Consider the following 16,977-nt stretch of genomic DNA (forward strand, 5'->3'; position numbering starts at 1 on the left):
GAGGAAAATCCTATTTATTTCTATTCTATCTTCAAAGCACAATGGGCAGCTTTACCGTGTGGAAGAATCCTTGCCCCCCAAAAAGCAGCCCAACCCAATAAGGTCTGCTGCAAACACCCTTGACTCACCAGCACAAACTACCTACCGCCTTGGGCTCGCTCTCTAACTGAAAAGCTCTAGGAAGGGAGAAGAGAAGGGTCTTTTTTGTTTCAAGTGAAGGACAGTGTGACAGCGTCACATGAGCTTCAGGTGTACGACACAGCGATTCAACAAGCCTCTCCCTTCTGCTGTGCTCGCCAAGTGTAGCGACCCTCTGAGAAGAGGAAGGATTTTTGCTCGTGTGTTCATTTCTAAGAGAGCCTAGCTTTCTGGACATGGCAGCGTGGGTTGGCACAACTCCGCAAATCCCTTTTCGTGTCCTGAGATCTCCTTACTACTATCTGTATTTGTTTCTCATGTCCTTCTTTCAAACTAGGTCAACGGGGGCTGCAAGGTGAGTAGCCCAGTCACTAACTGTCTAAAACTTTGATCAAGGTATTTAACCTCTCCCCTCTTCCTATCAGTTTCTGAATTGGTAAGAGGAGAATAATAGTAATAATAATAATACCACCTCTGTCTTGGGTGTGCGGGAATATTAAGTGAGATTATAGATAAAACTCCGATTCTGTTTCTTGGAAAAGAATAATAGCCCAAGCACCTTATCTGCTCTCCTGCCACCACTGTTCCGGGACCCACGTTACCTGCGTGCATTACTACAAACAGTGATTGGACATGTGACCCCGATACCGCTTTGTAAAGGAGCCCATCCTCTGCATGTGGTGAGGACAGAAACGCTACAAGGGAGGAATTCATTAAAGGTCAAGGTGAGGCTTGACACACTAATTTAAAGGGGCAGGAACTGAACTCCAAAGTGGTCTGATCTGACTTTTTATATTTAAATAATTCCTGGGTTGGTGGAGACCCCCCAGACACTATGGCTCACTTCTCCTCCTTCTGGTCACCCTCATCTCCTCTCAGCAAAATGCAATCAACCTTTTGTTTCTTTATGTGACTACAGGAAAAACGCATTATTCTAAAAATTAGGCATTTAACGGTGAAGTAAACCAATAACCAACCTGACAGTTGGATTAACGGCTATTGAAGGACCTCTGATTATTAGTTTAGAACACTAGAGTCCAATCCCATGTTTGGAGAAGGGACGGAAGAACTCAGGCATGAACATTTCCCCGATATTACCACGGCTCATACCAGGAATATTGGGAGAGGGTGTTAGGAAGGAGCAACTGGGCAAGGGAGGCCCAAGGTAGTGGGATATTTGGGGAATATGACCCCCACCCCTCCATATTGCCCATCAACCGACCCCTCCCCCCGCCCCCCCCATGAGAATGATGCACCCACAGAGAACTTGATCTGCACTGGCCAGAGGCTTGAAGTCTGAACCGACACACCTCACGTGAAATCACACTATTTATAGGGAAAAAAAAATCAGTATTCTATCTAAAAATCAGAATCAGGATATGGGGACCCTGGGTGGCTCAGTAGGTTGAGTGCCCGACTTTGGCTCAGGTCATGGTCTCGTGGTTCCCAAGTCTGAGCCCCGCATGGAGCCCGCTTCAGACCCTCTGTCCTCCCGTCTCTCTGCTCCTCCCCCGTTCCTCCTGCTCGCTCTCTCGAAAATGAATAAACATTCAGAAAAGATTTTAATAAGTAAGTCAGAATCAGGATATCATTTTCACTCTAAAAAAGGCTGCTGGAGTAAATAACTAATGGAATAAAACCTAGGAAATTAATTCATATCCTTTTATCTTCCATTAAAAAATAGTGATCATGATCATAGTTCATTTTTAAAAGAATCACCTGTGTGCAAACACCTCACTTTTCCTTTGACTTCAAAAATGACAGACTCATAGGGAGGTGAGGGAACTTACTGTCTCAACTTCACCCAGAAGGAAACCGAGTCACAGATCATGAAATGACTGGTCCCAGTGTCCTCAGCCAGCTGGCAGAAACTGGCAGAAACCTCTCATTCCCAGGCAGTGCACCCTCGTGGCATTCACATCCGTTCCCATAGGTTAAAAAATACCTTAAAATAAACTGATTCAGGAAATACTAGAAACGAATACAGTAAACTTGTGGTTAATACTGGGATACAGGGGCGCCTGGGTGGCTCGGTCGGTTAAGCGTCTGACTTCGGCTCAGGTCACGATCTCACGGTCCATGAGTTCGAGCCCCGCGTCGGGCTCTGTGCTGACAGCTCAGAGCCTGGAGCCTGCTTCCGATTCTGTGTCTCCCTCTCTCTCTGCCCCTCCCCCGTTCATGCTCTGTCTCTCTCTGTCTCAAAAATAAATAAACGTTAAAAAAAATAAAAAAAAAATACTGGGATACATAGTCCTTTGTGATATGCTGGCAATTCTATTCCTGCTGGTGCTTGTGGCTCACAACTATCAGCTCACGTTTACATAGCCCTTCATACAACCGCGGGCAGAGCGGTATGTTATCAGGTCTAGGATTTCCAGCAGGCCAATGGGTGAGATTATGCCCCACTACGCACTTACTATTGTTTATCTGGATATTACACCATTCGCTCCAGGACCTTACTCCCCGCCTGGAAGTTGGAGTCTAATAGACTGTTAAACAACATCCTATTTTGGATTTGGTCACACAAGGCTACCATCAAATATATCATGTAATCTAGCCATAACGTCGTACGTATGAGGTTTCAGATTATGTTAAAGACACCATTCCGTAATTTAAAACTCCGTAAGTTTTAAGTTCTGACTCCCGGTATTGTAGGAGGTATGGCTATTCGGGTGCTGAATGTACTGTGCCCCCCTCAACCTCCCCATCTGAGCTTAACTGTGCCTGGAAATATTTTTATTTAAGGCAGTTTAGTTAAGTAGACTGAGCAGGAAAAATGAAGTCATGTTGTTTCCCTCTGTTTATTTTGATTAGAAAATTAAGAAGCATTTTATAAAATAACCATGTCTCTCTCTTGAGGAGTAAATAGAACATGAAAGCATGTTGCCAGATCCCATAGGAATCTTTTTCTGAAGTCTATTATCCCAAAGTGACTAGAAGCATGGACTACATGATTTTGTAATGGGGGGTAGTAGGGAGAGGAAGGAAACAGTGATTGTTTTAGAAATGAGTAATGTTAAAAAGAAACTGTGATCATCCAGCGTATTTACAGAGTGCTATGTATTAAGTATTGATGTATAAAACTCTTATCGGTATATTAAAAACAAGACCTTTTGTACAATGGCGAAGTTGACAATATGCTATTATTCTGTGGAGTACATAAGGAATTAATACATGAGCTCAGAAATCAAACAATGATAGGAGTGGCTAAAGCTTTGCTTTGTAAAAGTTCCTGTAAATTCAGATGCTATCCAAAGGGTCACAGTGGGCCACTCCCCCTAAAATGACCAAATTCACTTCATCTCTCATCACTGATCGTTGGAAATTTTCCTGTCATCTATTTTCATACTGAGTGTTGAGCTTTTTCATTTTTCCCAAGTCTTTGGAAGGGAGGCGGAATCAAAGCCTGTGTTGATATGTAGAATACACACCGTGGCCTTCCCATCACCAGACAAAGCAACCCGAAATCAAGCCACTGTTACGTCAAAACTTGTGAGGAGTAGATAAGAAAAATACACTGATGGGGAGAAACTGCTGGTGACCTGCTCCAAGCTTAAATATCTTTGTTGTAAGGACAGTGACAAATAGAGAGCAGTTAAGAGTCATCTGGAGTACCAAAATTTCATGCCACTACTGTATTTATTTTTAGCATTTATTATTATTCATTGGGTACTCCTGGAATAATGGTGCTGTGAATTATGCATTGCAGAATGGAATGGGGGAATGGTATGTATAATTCTAAATTTACAAACACGAGAGAAATTAGTAATATTGCAGTTATCAAAGGAAACAGGCCTAATTAAAGAAATAACTGCTACAAAACCATATGCAACTCAAACCAGAAAAAGACAATTCAAATTTAATGAATGCCTTTAATATTAATTACAGAATTCTTAACAATACATTGGGACAGCTCTCTTGGAGAATTCAGCTTACTGTTTAACAGTTTCTGACTAATTTTATTAACCTGTACATCTGAGAGGATCAACCCCCTCTGGGTTTAATTAGAAGAAAATTCAATTTAAATCTAAATGTCAACAGTGGTTACTAATTATGGCAAGGGCCTGGACGGGACAGCAAGTCTGTAATCAGGCAGTTCCCTGGTAACAATTAACACTTTCTTTCTGAGTTACGAGTGCGTTAGGATATTTTAAAATAAATACGATTCAGCATGGGACACCGCTAATATCATGAGCCCCTACTGCTGGGTGCAGACATGCAGAAGAGGATGCCAAATTAAATTACAGAGATTTCTCAAACATATAGCTGAATAATAAGCAGCTACAAAACTAGGTCAGGGTCGAAAAGCTAGAGCTGAATGCCCCTCCCCCAACATGCAAAATAAATATACCCACTATCTCTGAATGGAAATCATTCTTTTGTTATGCCCTTTGTCAAGAATACATTATTGCAAAATGATATTTATTTCCACAATCTTCACAGCTGTGAGCACGACTGAATTAATCTTTCTAGAACTGATTTCATTTGCAATTTCATGATTATGATTATAAAATGTAAATTTATTACTTAAAAGAGAAATGATTATAAAAGACACAGATAAAAAAAGACAGTTCTTTATCTATTGGTTTGCTTTGCTCGATACTAATGAAATAAATAGATGACTAACCCTGAAATAAAAACAAACAGTATATAAATGATGGCAAAAATGTGAAATGAAAGCGAGGAAGACAATAAAAAAATCAACTCTTTTAACGTAACACATACGCTGATTCTGTGGCTCACAGAAGTATCAGGTCGTGCAAATTTTGTTGGCGAGGCTAGGCTTATGGTTTAGTCATTTGAGATTTTTCTATCACTGCCATTCTTTAAATGTTAGCATTAAAGATAATACAGAAAGTACTTGGTACTACTAATCTTTTTATTTTTTTTTTCTCCCCAGCTTTCAGTTTTATGCTCTTAAAAGATAATCACTAGCAGGCCATTCTCAGACTGTTTAATATTGATGCCCTAAATAACAAATTAGTTTAAAGAAACCCGTATTTATAAGACTTCAATTTTTCAAGGAATGCAGTCACTACATTGGTCTCCTGTTCTTGAAATATACTGCTCCTCAGAATCAATATTTAACTGCCTACTGTGTGCAAAGAACTGTATTGGTTGCCAGGGTATACACAAGGATTCGAAGACAAGCATTGCTGAGTTCAACGATGGCTAGTTAAAAATAATAAAGTCAGTTTTTCTTGTCATAACCAGGGCAAAATAAACCATTTATTTGATGCAGTAATTTTATTTACAGAACTCACTCTGCCCCCCAAACCAGAGTGATCCATTTTTGAAAGTTACCAACTGTATTTTTGCTGTTTAAAATTGAGACTCTGTAAATACAAACACAATTAGGACACATTGTATTAAATACGCTCCAGCGTCAAACGTCTCTTTACAGAGAGACCACTGATACCTATGGCTCAACTAAGAAATGAGTGTCAATAGATGATTATAAGCACTTATGCTCGTAATAGAGGCAATGGTATCTTTAAATAAATATGAACACATAAGACTGCTGTTTAGCATGTCAACCCAATCAACAGAGATCATATTTCTATACCAGGAACGCGTCGACTAGCTTTCTGCATTTGTTCACAATCATAAAGCAAAACGCAAGCACTGTCACAAGGCATTTCTTGTATTCAATTGAATCCAAACTAGCTGCAGAGGAAAAGGCTATTTAAGCGTACGTGACAAAATAAGCTATGTATATGTGAATAAATTATTTTTTACTGTATGATTCCCTTCCATTGGCTTTACCTGTCTGAGATTCTGAGTGTTCAGTCAAATATTTCTACCTATGGCTTTTATAGCTTTGTAGAGAGTGAGTGTGGCCGAGCTTTGGGTTCGTTCTCCCAATCCAAATATTATCTATCACCTCCTCTAGCGTGACGGTTAATCACTCTTGGCTGAAGATGTCTATATTATTGCTTCTTTACAGTTCAGAGCCATGGACACTTCCACGGGCGTGAAGGCCTTCTTCCTCCTTGAAGAGTCCACATTTCACCTCTGGGAGGCATGATGCCTCCACCAGGCTGCTACCGACAGAGCGCCTGGGGCTCACCAAGCAATTGCCTGGCTGGTATAATTCCATCCTGCAAGCAAAACCTTAGTCGGCTGTAAAACACGGTGTACTGCTTTGTGTTGTCACACTGCCCAGGGGTTCCATGTTTAAACAAAATCTGGAGAGGTCATGCCCATGTCAATGTTGCCTTTTTTCCCCCCTCCCCCGCCCCCCGCTTTTTTTCCTCTCCCTCTTTATTCTGTCTTTAAACAGTATCGTGCATCAGAGAGATTTTCACTGACTCCTTAAGCTTTCTCTTCTAGCTTCCAAAATGCTACCTGAGGCACCATATCCTCCCCTGAAAGGTGACAGCATTAACAAGTGTGCCTTGTTGGTTAATTGCACAGCTTGGAGGTCTGCTTTAAACTAGCCGTTAATGACTTGTTTGTCCTGAGCTGAGGATACTTTGGAGATAATTTTCATAGGCATTCCATTATTAGACACCTGTTGGGTGTTGGATCTCTCAGAAGGAAGAAACACGCTCCTTAAAACTAAGTAAAATGAACTGACAAGAACAATGACATTAACTACATCAGAGACAGTATAAAAAGACAGTGCTTCTCAGACCAGTCTTAAACTGCAATTGACCGCGTAAAATATTATTGTAAATATTATAATGCAAACTCGGAACAGGTGTCGAGAGCTATTTTCCTACACTTTTAAATGTTAACTCTTTCTTTCTGCTTAACTGAAACTTTAGTTAAGATCTTTTGATAACAAAACGGAAGTTCTATAACCACAGCTCAATAATAAGGTGAATGGAAAAACAGTTGGTTTCTGTCCCCCTCAGCTGCTTACCTTGATGTGTTCAAGTCAAAAAGAGAAAGAGAGAGTGTACGTTCTCCATTATACCAACCACCACAATGGCAAATGATAAGTACAAAGCACTGTTTTGTACTCCCTGCTGGTATAAAATCTCTATTTTTAAAATCTTATGAGAAATTTAATTTTATTTTCATTGAGGCCCATAGGTTTCCAGCAAGGACTAAGTGGACCTATCATGTCACACTGTTTTGCAGCCATTAAAATGGTAAAGTTTTAAGGAAATCAGCTGTGTTATTTAAAAAAAAATTTGTTTTAACATTTTATTTACTTTTGAGACAGGGAGAGACAGAGCATGAACGGGGGGGTCAGAGAGAGGGAGACACAGAATCTGAAACAGGCTCCAGGCTCTGAGCCGTCAGCACAGAGCCCGACGCGGGGCTCCAACTCACGGACCGCGAGATCATGACCTGAGCCAAGGCGGCCGCTCAACCGCCTGAGCCACCCGGGTGCCCCGAACTATGTTATTTTATACCTGATGTCATATTATGGTAGCTTCACAGCAACTTCGAGAAGCAGAGATGATGTTTCTGCGGAGAAGGGCCCCGGTGAGAAAGAAAATACCTTGTGGAAGAAGTGAGTATGGCAGGGAATTAGGAAGGTTCTGGAGTGTTGCTCCTCCATCTGTCCCTCCGCCCTCGGCCCGGCCATTGAATTTAATGACTCAGAAGAGCCCTCCTGTGTAATGTTAGGATCAGGAAGATTCTAGTGTAGTATTTCCCAAAGTGGGTTCCACAACATGAGAGTAGGTTATATTTAAATGGGCTAAGTTGGGACATGCCAGGTTAAGGAAAGGTCAACGAGCTTCTTTATGCCGAGATCACCCAAGGGTTCTGGATCATTCAAGAGGATTCTAAGTCCGGATATTCCACATGCTTTTCTTGCCTCTTTACTCTCTAAGGTGTCCCTAAATTGCTTCACTCGTTCTGAGAGACTCCAGAAGCTACAGGGAATGGAGGTTCACTGGACTCCCCAGGGTGAGTGCAGCAACTGTAGACCGGAATGTTCTGGGCTTTTGCCCCTTGATTTTAATAACATGTTTACAGTTAATGCCCTTCTTGCTAAAACAAAACAAAACAAACTGAGACAAAACAAACCAATTGTTGGGGTGTAACTAACAATCCCACTATGATTACTCGGGACTGAGAACAGATAATTATAAGAAAAAAAAGGCCAACACAGATTATTCTGGTTGGTCTGTCTCATGTTGTTTATAATGATTTAACTTGCCAAGCCAGTTCTATAGGCTTCTGAAGCCTCTGCTTATATTGTTAAACCTGGTGGTCCAGGTAATCGTTACTTCTATCTTGTTTTAACTTCTTAAGATGGGGCTTTTCTGTTGATCAATAATCCTGACTTGATAGAATGTGGTTTTTTTTTTTTTTTAGGTAAATCCTGATTAATTTTCTCACCAGGATCATATCCTATGCTTTCTTTCATATTCAAAATTCATTTGCTTTCTTAAATATTTAGGATTTTAAACATTAGAGTATGCTTCCTAAAATTGACAGATAATTATATATTCGAGAAAAAAGATCTACAGTAGATTAATAACTACAGTATTCTTCAGGGCATCCGGTTTTATTTTATTTTATTATTTTTTTTTTCAACGTTTATTTATTTTTGGGACAGAGAGAGACAGAGCATGAGCGGGGGAGGGGCAGAGAGAGAGGGAGACACAGAATCGGAAACAGGCTCCAGGCTCTGAGCCATCAGCCCAGAGCCCGACTCGGGGCTCGAACTCACGGACCGCGAGATCGTGACTTGGCTGAAGTCGGACGCTTAACCGACTGCGCCACCCAGGCGCCCCCAGGGCATCCGGTTTTAAACATGCATTGTTAAATAAGATGTTTGTGAGCCTTCAGCACTAAAGCCAAATTATTAGCAACGAGCTAAGTGAAACCAAAGATATCTGCAACCCTGATCTTATCGAAATAATTATAGAACCTTTAATGTCCCACCAGGCACAGAGAGAAAAACAAATGCAGCCAAGAAAGAGGAGCATAATGGAAACAGACAGAAGTAGGACACCCTTTCTACTTTTTACACAGCAGACACAAACTACGGTGGAAAGTTGAAGAGCATACAAAAATGACTGCCGAACCAAAAATAAATTGTAATTGCTGTCTCAATTGACAAAATATTAAGAAAATGCACTTAAGTGAAAGGAAAAGAAATTGCAATTTAATTGGGTTACTCTTTTCTTTTCATACAGATACATAATTGTTTAGATCAACAGACACATACTCATGTATACACGTGTGTGTGTGTGCGCGCGTGTGTGTGTGCGCGTGTATGACACATGTGACTATGTAACAAGGCACGTGAGTATGCATCATGTGTGCTTCTCTTCTTTGGAATCACCGATTATTTTATTCAATGGTCAGTGTAGTTAATGTCCTATAATTTGGCTAGATAATATGCATAAATTGATTTGCCGTGCAAAATATTCTTCTCCCCATCAACTTTGGCTCTATCTATACCATGAATCGGGCTTTATGCAAGTATTAAACAAAATACACCTATGAAACAACTGCATAACCCATAATAGGTGCTCAGTTTGTAAAATGACTTAATGAGGAAGTGAATGAATCCCATCTTGCCTATGAGTCATTTCTACAATGAACGTTTTCTTTCTTAGTTGGAAAGATAGTGCTAAGAGTTTTGTGGATGTGCTTCAAGGACTAGCCTCCACAGCAACCACTTTGCTTTACAAACTGCACTGGGCTTCCACTCAAAATTTCCTTTATAGGCTAAGACACACTAATGGGAAAACCACTGGCCCAAGAAGTCATTCAAAGGTCTCCACAATTTGGTACCACCTCATTTTCCAATCTATTTTCCTTATCTTTCACTGGGGACACACTGAACTATTTGTCAGTCCCTGATGGGACTGTTGCTGTTCTTTCTTGCAAAAACACTTTTCTTTATCCTCTCCACCTGCCTAAAACTTACATACAGTCTTTAGGGTCAGCTTCAAGTTCATATTTCTTGTGTGTCCGCACCACGTTCCTAGCGATGCTGCATCGTGTTAAATGAATACAACAGAGTATTTAAGATATGGTTCCTGTCAAAGCCCTAAAACGCCAAGCATTGCTATGAAAAAGCATCAACTAGTTATGTGATCAGACATTTTAGGATTTCTTTTTAAGTTTCAGCTGAACGTGTTACCATCCCTTCATAAAATAAACATAGTCGTTTACAGTAAACTATAAACTTTCGATAATCATCAACTTAAGAGTATGACACTTAAAGATGTATCTGCAGGTTATAGTTTAGGTAATATTAACTATACCTATATACAAAGGAAGTTTTCTCTTTTATTAAAAGGGTAGAGTTATAAAATTTAATTTCTCTAAGCAAATATAATAGCAGGAAATGTATCTAAAACCTTCCAACAAAGGGGCGATTCATTCCAACCTTTTTTCCCCCGTTTAAAAAAAAAACATCCTATGAAATCAAAGTGCCCTTGTATATATACCAGCTCCTGATGGAGGAGCTGGTGGTTTGAGAGAGAAACATAGTGTAAGATTCCTTAGTAGCTAATAAATACAGGGCTATTGTCCCTGAAAACACTGCCATCTGTTGTCAGAAAAGAAAGGTCACTTCTGAAATTTTGCCAGGCAATAGGTTTTCTACAATCATAGAAAAATAAAAAAAATCTGAGACTCTTTCTTCACTGAGCAGGTCACCCTGCAGGAGAGAGAAGTCTCTGGAAACTGAAATTTGGAAGATGTCCAAAGTACAGAAATAGACCAGTTTTCTCAAATAGTGAAACGGTTCTCTAAAACACAGTGACTCTCTACAGGCAGCTCTTACTAATTACCCTATACCGATCTGTATTATTTTACTTTCTTTCAAATATAGAGAGAGCCAAAGTTATGATTGAAATTCCAACCATCACACCTGGGTTAAGGCTATCTTTTTCTTAACTTTTCCTAAAACTTTCCATTAAATTTTATTAGGTGATAAATCCTACAATCTTCCCTGTGGAGCCATAAGAGAAGAGAAAGAAAAAAAAATCATCCAAATCATCATCTAGTCAATCTGTATGGGAGGGATTTTAAAAGTCTCGTATGTAACGCGTTATTTTCTGTCACTAAGTAATCTACACCTTCTAAGAAAGGATTATTACAGAAGCCATTTATCACTTACCAACCCTCTGAATTTTTTTTTTACCACTTTTAATTAGGGAATTTAAGTTGTACCCCAGATTAAATAGAGAAGGGGTTTATGAGCCATCATATCAGTTTAGATGTTCTAATTTCAGTGGTATGTTCTCAGTCCTTAAAGTTATCCATGTTCATTTCAGTGTAGAAATCCAACCAAGGACTCCCACACTGAGGCTTTACTTTTGCTCATTTAGTCCACATCACAACTATACGAGGTGGGCTTGCTAGAACCCATTCACAAATAAAAACATGAAAGAGGTTATGTATCCTCCCTGATTTCACACAGCCAGTAACACCAAAGTCAGGATTCAAATCCGTAGGTATCTATCTGTACAATCTCTGAGCATCCTTCTACAAGCCTTTGCCTGAACACGTGCTGTGGATTATAGCATCATGCCTGTTTCCAAATCGTATTTTATCTTTTAGGGGATGCACGGTGATTGTGATGCTTTTCCTTAAACATTTCTACTTTTTAAAAAATTTTTTTTAACGTTTATTTATTTTTGAGACAGAGAGAGACAGAGCATGAACGGGGGAGGGGCAGAGAGAGAGGCAGACGCAGAATCGGAAGCAGGCTCCAGGCTCTGAGCCATCAGCCCAGAGCCCGACGTGGGGCTCGAACCCACGGACCGTGAGATCATGACCTGAGCTGAAGTCGGACGCTTAACCGACTGAGCCACCCAGGCGCCCCAAACATTTCTACTTCTTGAAACACAAAAACCGGTAAACTCGTGGTAAGTAAAGGTGTATCCTAAGATATCCAGGTGGGCGCAGTTCACCAGTATGGGATTTAAAAATGATGACAGATGAGGGGCGCCTGGGTGGCTCAGTCGGTTAAGAGGCCGACTTTGGCTCAGGTTCACGAGTTCAAGCCCCGCGTCGGGCTCTGTGCTGACAGCTCAGAGCCTGGAGCCTGCTTCGGATTCTGTGTCTCCCTCTCTCTCTGCCCCTCCCCCGACTCGCGCTCTGTCTCTCTCTCTTAAAAAAAAAAAATAAGTAAACATTGGAAACATTTTTAAAAAACGATGACGGATGATTCACAAAGTAAAACTAAACAGGTGCCCAATCGTGCTTACGTGTGAAAGGCCGGCAGACCTGAATATGGCATGAACTGGCCTTGGCTTTGGGCTCACTGTGCCTAGAGGGACACTACCTTGAGGCAGGAGAGCAAAGCCCAGCCTGTTGCAGGGGTTGGAACTGAGACCTTGACGGCTCTAGTCAGAGGGAAAGGTGAAAAGCATCTATGAAAAGCATACCCACCATTCCCAAGTGGCTGAAAACCAGCCACTATTATGAACTCAGACTCCTTTCACTGACAGTTATGTTTAAATTATGAAAATCTCAGTGGTGTATGACTTCCACGATGCAATTTTTGAAGTTCACACTAATGATGTTCAGCAAACCTGCTTTGAGATCCCATCTTGCTGAGAAATGGCAGGCCTTTGAGAAAACCTTTGAGCCCACAGCTTAGCTTACGTGTATTCAATGCATTTATACCATCTTAAGAATAATTTATAAATCTGGTATAGTACACAGTAAATGCCCTACCTATGCCTATTACTGTACTAACCCACAATCTTAATAACGGTGTTGCACAGATCCTTCAGACTCTCACAACGTGAGAAACTACCTGCATGGTCTGCTTTTATTAAAAACCATTGTAAAGGTGATCTATGACTCTGGTTTTCAATATTTGAGAATCATGTAACAGATAAAAAAAACAGTTGTGCGTTTCATCTAGTCAATCCTTTAATTTTACAATTGGAGAAACCCACCCCAGGGAGGTTAAGGGATTCGTTCAAAGTCCCACTACCACTTAGTAAAGAACTCAGCCAGTGCATGGCTTTTTCCACTATATTCCAAATAAAAGACCCTATTATTTTCCCATAGTCGAGAAGTTTTGGCTGTCATAATGCCATGTTAAGTCACTAAGATTTATTTTCTGATTATTGCTAAATGCCAACCCAACTTATTAGCTTCTCTGAACCTTGCTTTCCTCATCTATAAAATGGGAATAATGAGGGGCGTCTGGGTGGCGCAGTCGGTTAAGCGTCCGACTTCAGCCTGGTCACGATCTCGCGGTCCGTGAGTTCGAGCCCCGAGTCGGGCTCTGGGCTGATGGCTCAGAGCCTGGAGCCTGTTTCCGATTCTGTGTCTCCCTCTCTCTCTGCCCCTCCCCCGTTCATGCTCTGTCTCTCTCTGTCCCAAAATAAACGTTGAAAAAATAAAATAAAATAAAATGGGAATAATGATATTGAATTCAAGATGGATTTGTCCTTGTTGTTGTGCCAAATAAATGCATTGCTCTCCTTTTGACGAAGTGTCACATCCCCAAGTGACCATAACCATTCTGTTGGTCACAAGAGCTTGACCTTGAGGGAAAAAAAATGAATGAAGCATGTCTGCACTCAGCAGGCTTCTTATTTTCTGCTAAGTTAGAGGGAAAACCAGAGAGAACTTCAAATTGCGCATGTGAAAGAAAAGAGTTTATAGTGTTTGCTCTAACCAAAACTATATTTAATCATTACAGGTAATGGAAAGAATAAGCTATAATAGTGAAAATGGAAAAGGACAGGACAGGACAAGAAAGGAGAGAAGAGAGGAGAGGAAAGGAGAGGACAGGAGAGGGGAGGGAAGGGAAGGGGAGGGGAGGGGAGGGGAGGACAGGAAAGATTAAAAGTAACAGCCAGAAGAACAGAACTGTCCGAAACTTTCTGGGGAGAGCCCTCTGAATAACTAGGTAGTTCTCTTTTTCCACGTCCCTATGCTTATGTTACATATTAGGTCTCTTCCGATGGACTGCAAACTCAGCGAAGGCAAGCCTCATATCTCTTAATCTTTGTAAATTCCCAATATTTAACAGTGTCTGCCATGTAAGAAGCATTCAGTATGTGCTCCTTGATACCAAGAGAGAAGTCGTCTGGAGAGTGGTCTTTTACCTATGGCTCAGAAACAACCTATCTTTTAAAGCATTTTAACCATTTTGGATATAAATATTTCTAAAATGATACTATGCAATCACCACTTCATTAAAAAGCCTCCTTAGCATAGTTTTTTTTTTTTCTTCTTAAAATATCAGAATGTTTTCCTGGAGCATAAATTACTATAATCTGCCATAAAAGGATGATATTCTCCAGGGGCTACTAAGTATGTTCTTGGTGTTGGATAATGGCTACATGCCTTTAGGCTTTGAAAGTTCTTAGAAGCAATTGTGTTTAAAACAGTTTTTTAGGATCTTATGTACCTATCAGGTTGTCACGTTTTTGTGGTCAGTTCTAGGTCTGACGCTAGTAACCAACAACCAACCCTCTTTATAATTAGTTGCTTCTTTTTTTTCAACGTTTATTTATTTTTGGGACAGAGAGAGACAGAGCATGAACGGGGGAGGGGCAGAGAGAGAGGGAGACACAGAACCGGAAACAGGCTCCAGGCTCCAAGCCATCAGCCCAGAGACCGACGCGGGGCTCGAACTCACGGACTGCGAGATCGTGACCTGGCTGAAGTCGGACGCTTAACCGACTGCGCCACCCAGGCGCCCCTAATTAGTTGCTTCTAAACACAGTGCTCTAGGAAACCTTATCACGAACCCAGCTACACTGTGTATAGAACATGAGTTTCAGATAATGCGGATTATATCTCTTCTGGCTCTCCTTTTTAATCTCTGCGTGTTTGGCTTTATGTCTCCCGCCAAAAGAAAAAAAAATGTCTAAGCTCTAGGAAAGTGAGGGTAGTATTATCCCCATGTAATTTAGAGTGACAACATGTCCAAAGATTTTTTTTTCCTAAAAGTAAATACATTAAAGTGCACAAAATTCCCAAACAAGTCAAATTTGACTAAACTTGCAAGTAACGAAACTATTAAAGATAAGATTAAAGTGTTTTTTTTTTTAATATCAACTATTAAGACAACGATAGTAGCCACTGAAATTCCTTTCCTGTCCTATCAGCAGCCCGGCCTCACTCTGAAATTGCTCAGAAACCCGACTGCGGTTTATCTTCATATCCTTCGATATAAAAATACACCCTTAGTGGCAGAACGTTTAAGCAACATGATTTTTAGTGATATTTCAGAAAAAAAATTAACAAACACATGATGGACTAGAAATTACACTTGACTTGGACTCAGAAGACCCAGGACCCAACCCTGATGGCCCTTAGTATGTCCCTCAGCAACTCTCTGTAAGATGTGCATTTTGGTAAGTTGCCCTTAAAGTTCCCTGCCAGGATGAACCTTCCTGATTCTCCTGATTCTTCATTACAATATATGGGGGGGGGGGGGGGGATAATAAAAAAAAAAAAAGAAGAAATGAGAATCTTATCCTGTCATAAATTCACCATTTGTGGGGCGCCTGGGTGGCTCAGTCGGTTGGGCGGCCGACTTTGGCTCAGGTCATGATCTCGCGGTCTGTGAGTTCAAGCCCCGCGTCAGGCTCTGTGCTGACAGCTCAGAGCCTGGAGCCTGTTTCGGATTCTGTGTGTCCCTCTCTCTGACCCTCCCCCATTCATGCTCTGTCTCTCTCTCTATCTCAAAAATAAATAAACATTAAAAAAATTTTTTTAAATAAATTCACCATTTGTTTACTTCATTTAATTCATTAGATATTCATTAAGCACCGACTGTATACCGATATGAGATTGACGCCCAATCCCTACTCTCCAGAGGCTCCCCATTATCCAATCAGGAGGTAACACTCATACACAAATAAGGCAGCAAAGTTTATGTTACTGAAGCACACAAAGCCTTCATAACGCAATCCTAGCCTACTTTTCTAAGAGCCTCCTGGATAGCCATTCTGACCCTACAAAGGTTGCATTCCAAATAGACCAACTCCATCACTCCTGAAGCTTCCCCGTGATTTGCTCATGCCGTCCTCTGCCTTCCTCCCTGCCTGTGTCTCAATCTGCCTGGTGACGTCCTTCCTCCAGGGCCCACACAGACATCACCTTCTCCGCAGGACACCAGCTCTTTCCCCAGCCAGGACTTCATGCGTTCCCCGCCTGCCACTTCATACCTGTGACCACTACTGCACTTGCCTGCAGTGGCGTCTGTGTTCACGTGACTGCCTCCCCCGGGAAGAGGACTCTTCAAGGACAGGGTCCTTCCCTTGCTCCAATTTTACCTCTAGGACTAGTGGAGCTCCAGGAACGAGTAAGTGCTCAAAAATGCTGACTGAATGAAACTGCACGGATAGTGACGAATCCGCCACTTGCGTGGTGTAGACACTCAGGACTACAGCCCCATCAGGGTGTAAGTTTCAAGACCAGACACAATGAGACAAGAGAGCATGCACAACAGCTTCACTCGTTCAAGGCCATCTATCAGTGTTGGATTTGTTTCACTTAAGTTTATTTCTTCACTCGTGCATTCAACAAGCTAAACAGCCGTAAGCCAACGTTGGAATTGCACACGACCTGCCTATACTGTTATCAAGCTGTTTTCTGCAAGGATAGTCCACAGTTCCATGTCATTGTCATTCCATGTCAGAGTGCTGTTGGGATCTGAAAGGCATGGCTTTAGTGACCGGCAAAGGCACGAACCAGCAGGAAAGACTGAGGCATGCGTAAGGAACGCGACAGAAGACTGAAAGCCGTGAAGGAGGCTACCCCAGTTTTTTCCAACAGCGGCCAAACACGGAGAGGGGTGGAGGTTCAACATGTTACTTTTCTCGCCTACAGAGGTGAATACACTGCACAGCATCATGCTAAAGATTCTTCAAGGTCTCCCTTCAATCTGATAAATGAGCTCCTTTCCTAGAGCAATCTGGCTTTGGATAA

The 16,977-nt window shown here is 41.3% G+C and overlaps 1 protein-coding gene across 2 annotated transcripts in view; it reads right to left on the reverse strand.

Annotated features, from left to right (window-relative positions):
- Window positions 1-16,977, reverse strand: part of TOX (thymocyte selection associated high mobility group box) — a 308,315-nt gene that overhangs the window by 196,904 nt on the left and 94,434 nt on the right. Inside the window, exon 1 of one of the 2 annotated variants that reach the window (XM_047842354.1) lies at window positions 7,506-7,527. The exons of the other annotated variant lie outside the window; for it this stretch is intronic. The gene's annotated coding sequence lies outside the window, so the exon portion shown is untranslated. Of the gene's footprint in view, window positions 1-7,505; window positions 7,528-16,977 lie in introns of those variants that run through there. 2 annotated transcript variants of the gene reach the window in all.

The sequence above is a fragment of the Prionailurus viverrinus genome, chromosome F2 (genome assembly GCF_022837055.1).
Source record: "Prionailurus viverrinus isolate Anna chromosome F2, UM_Priviv_1.0, whole genome shotgun sequence".
NCBI lineage: Eukaryota > Metazoa > Chordata > Mammalia > Carnivora > Felidae > Prionailurus > Prionailurus viverrinus.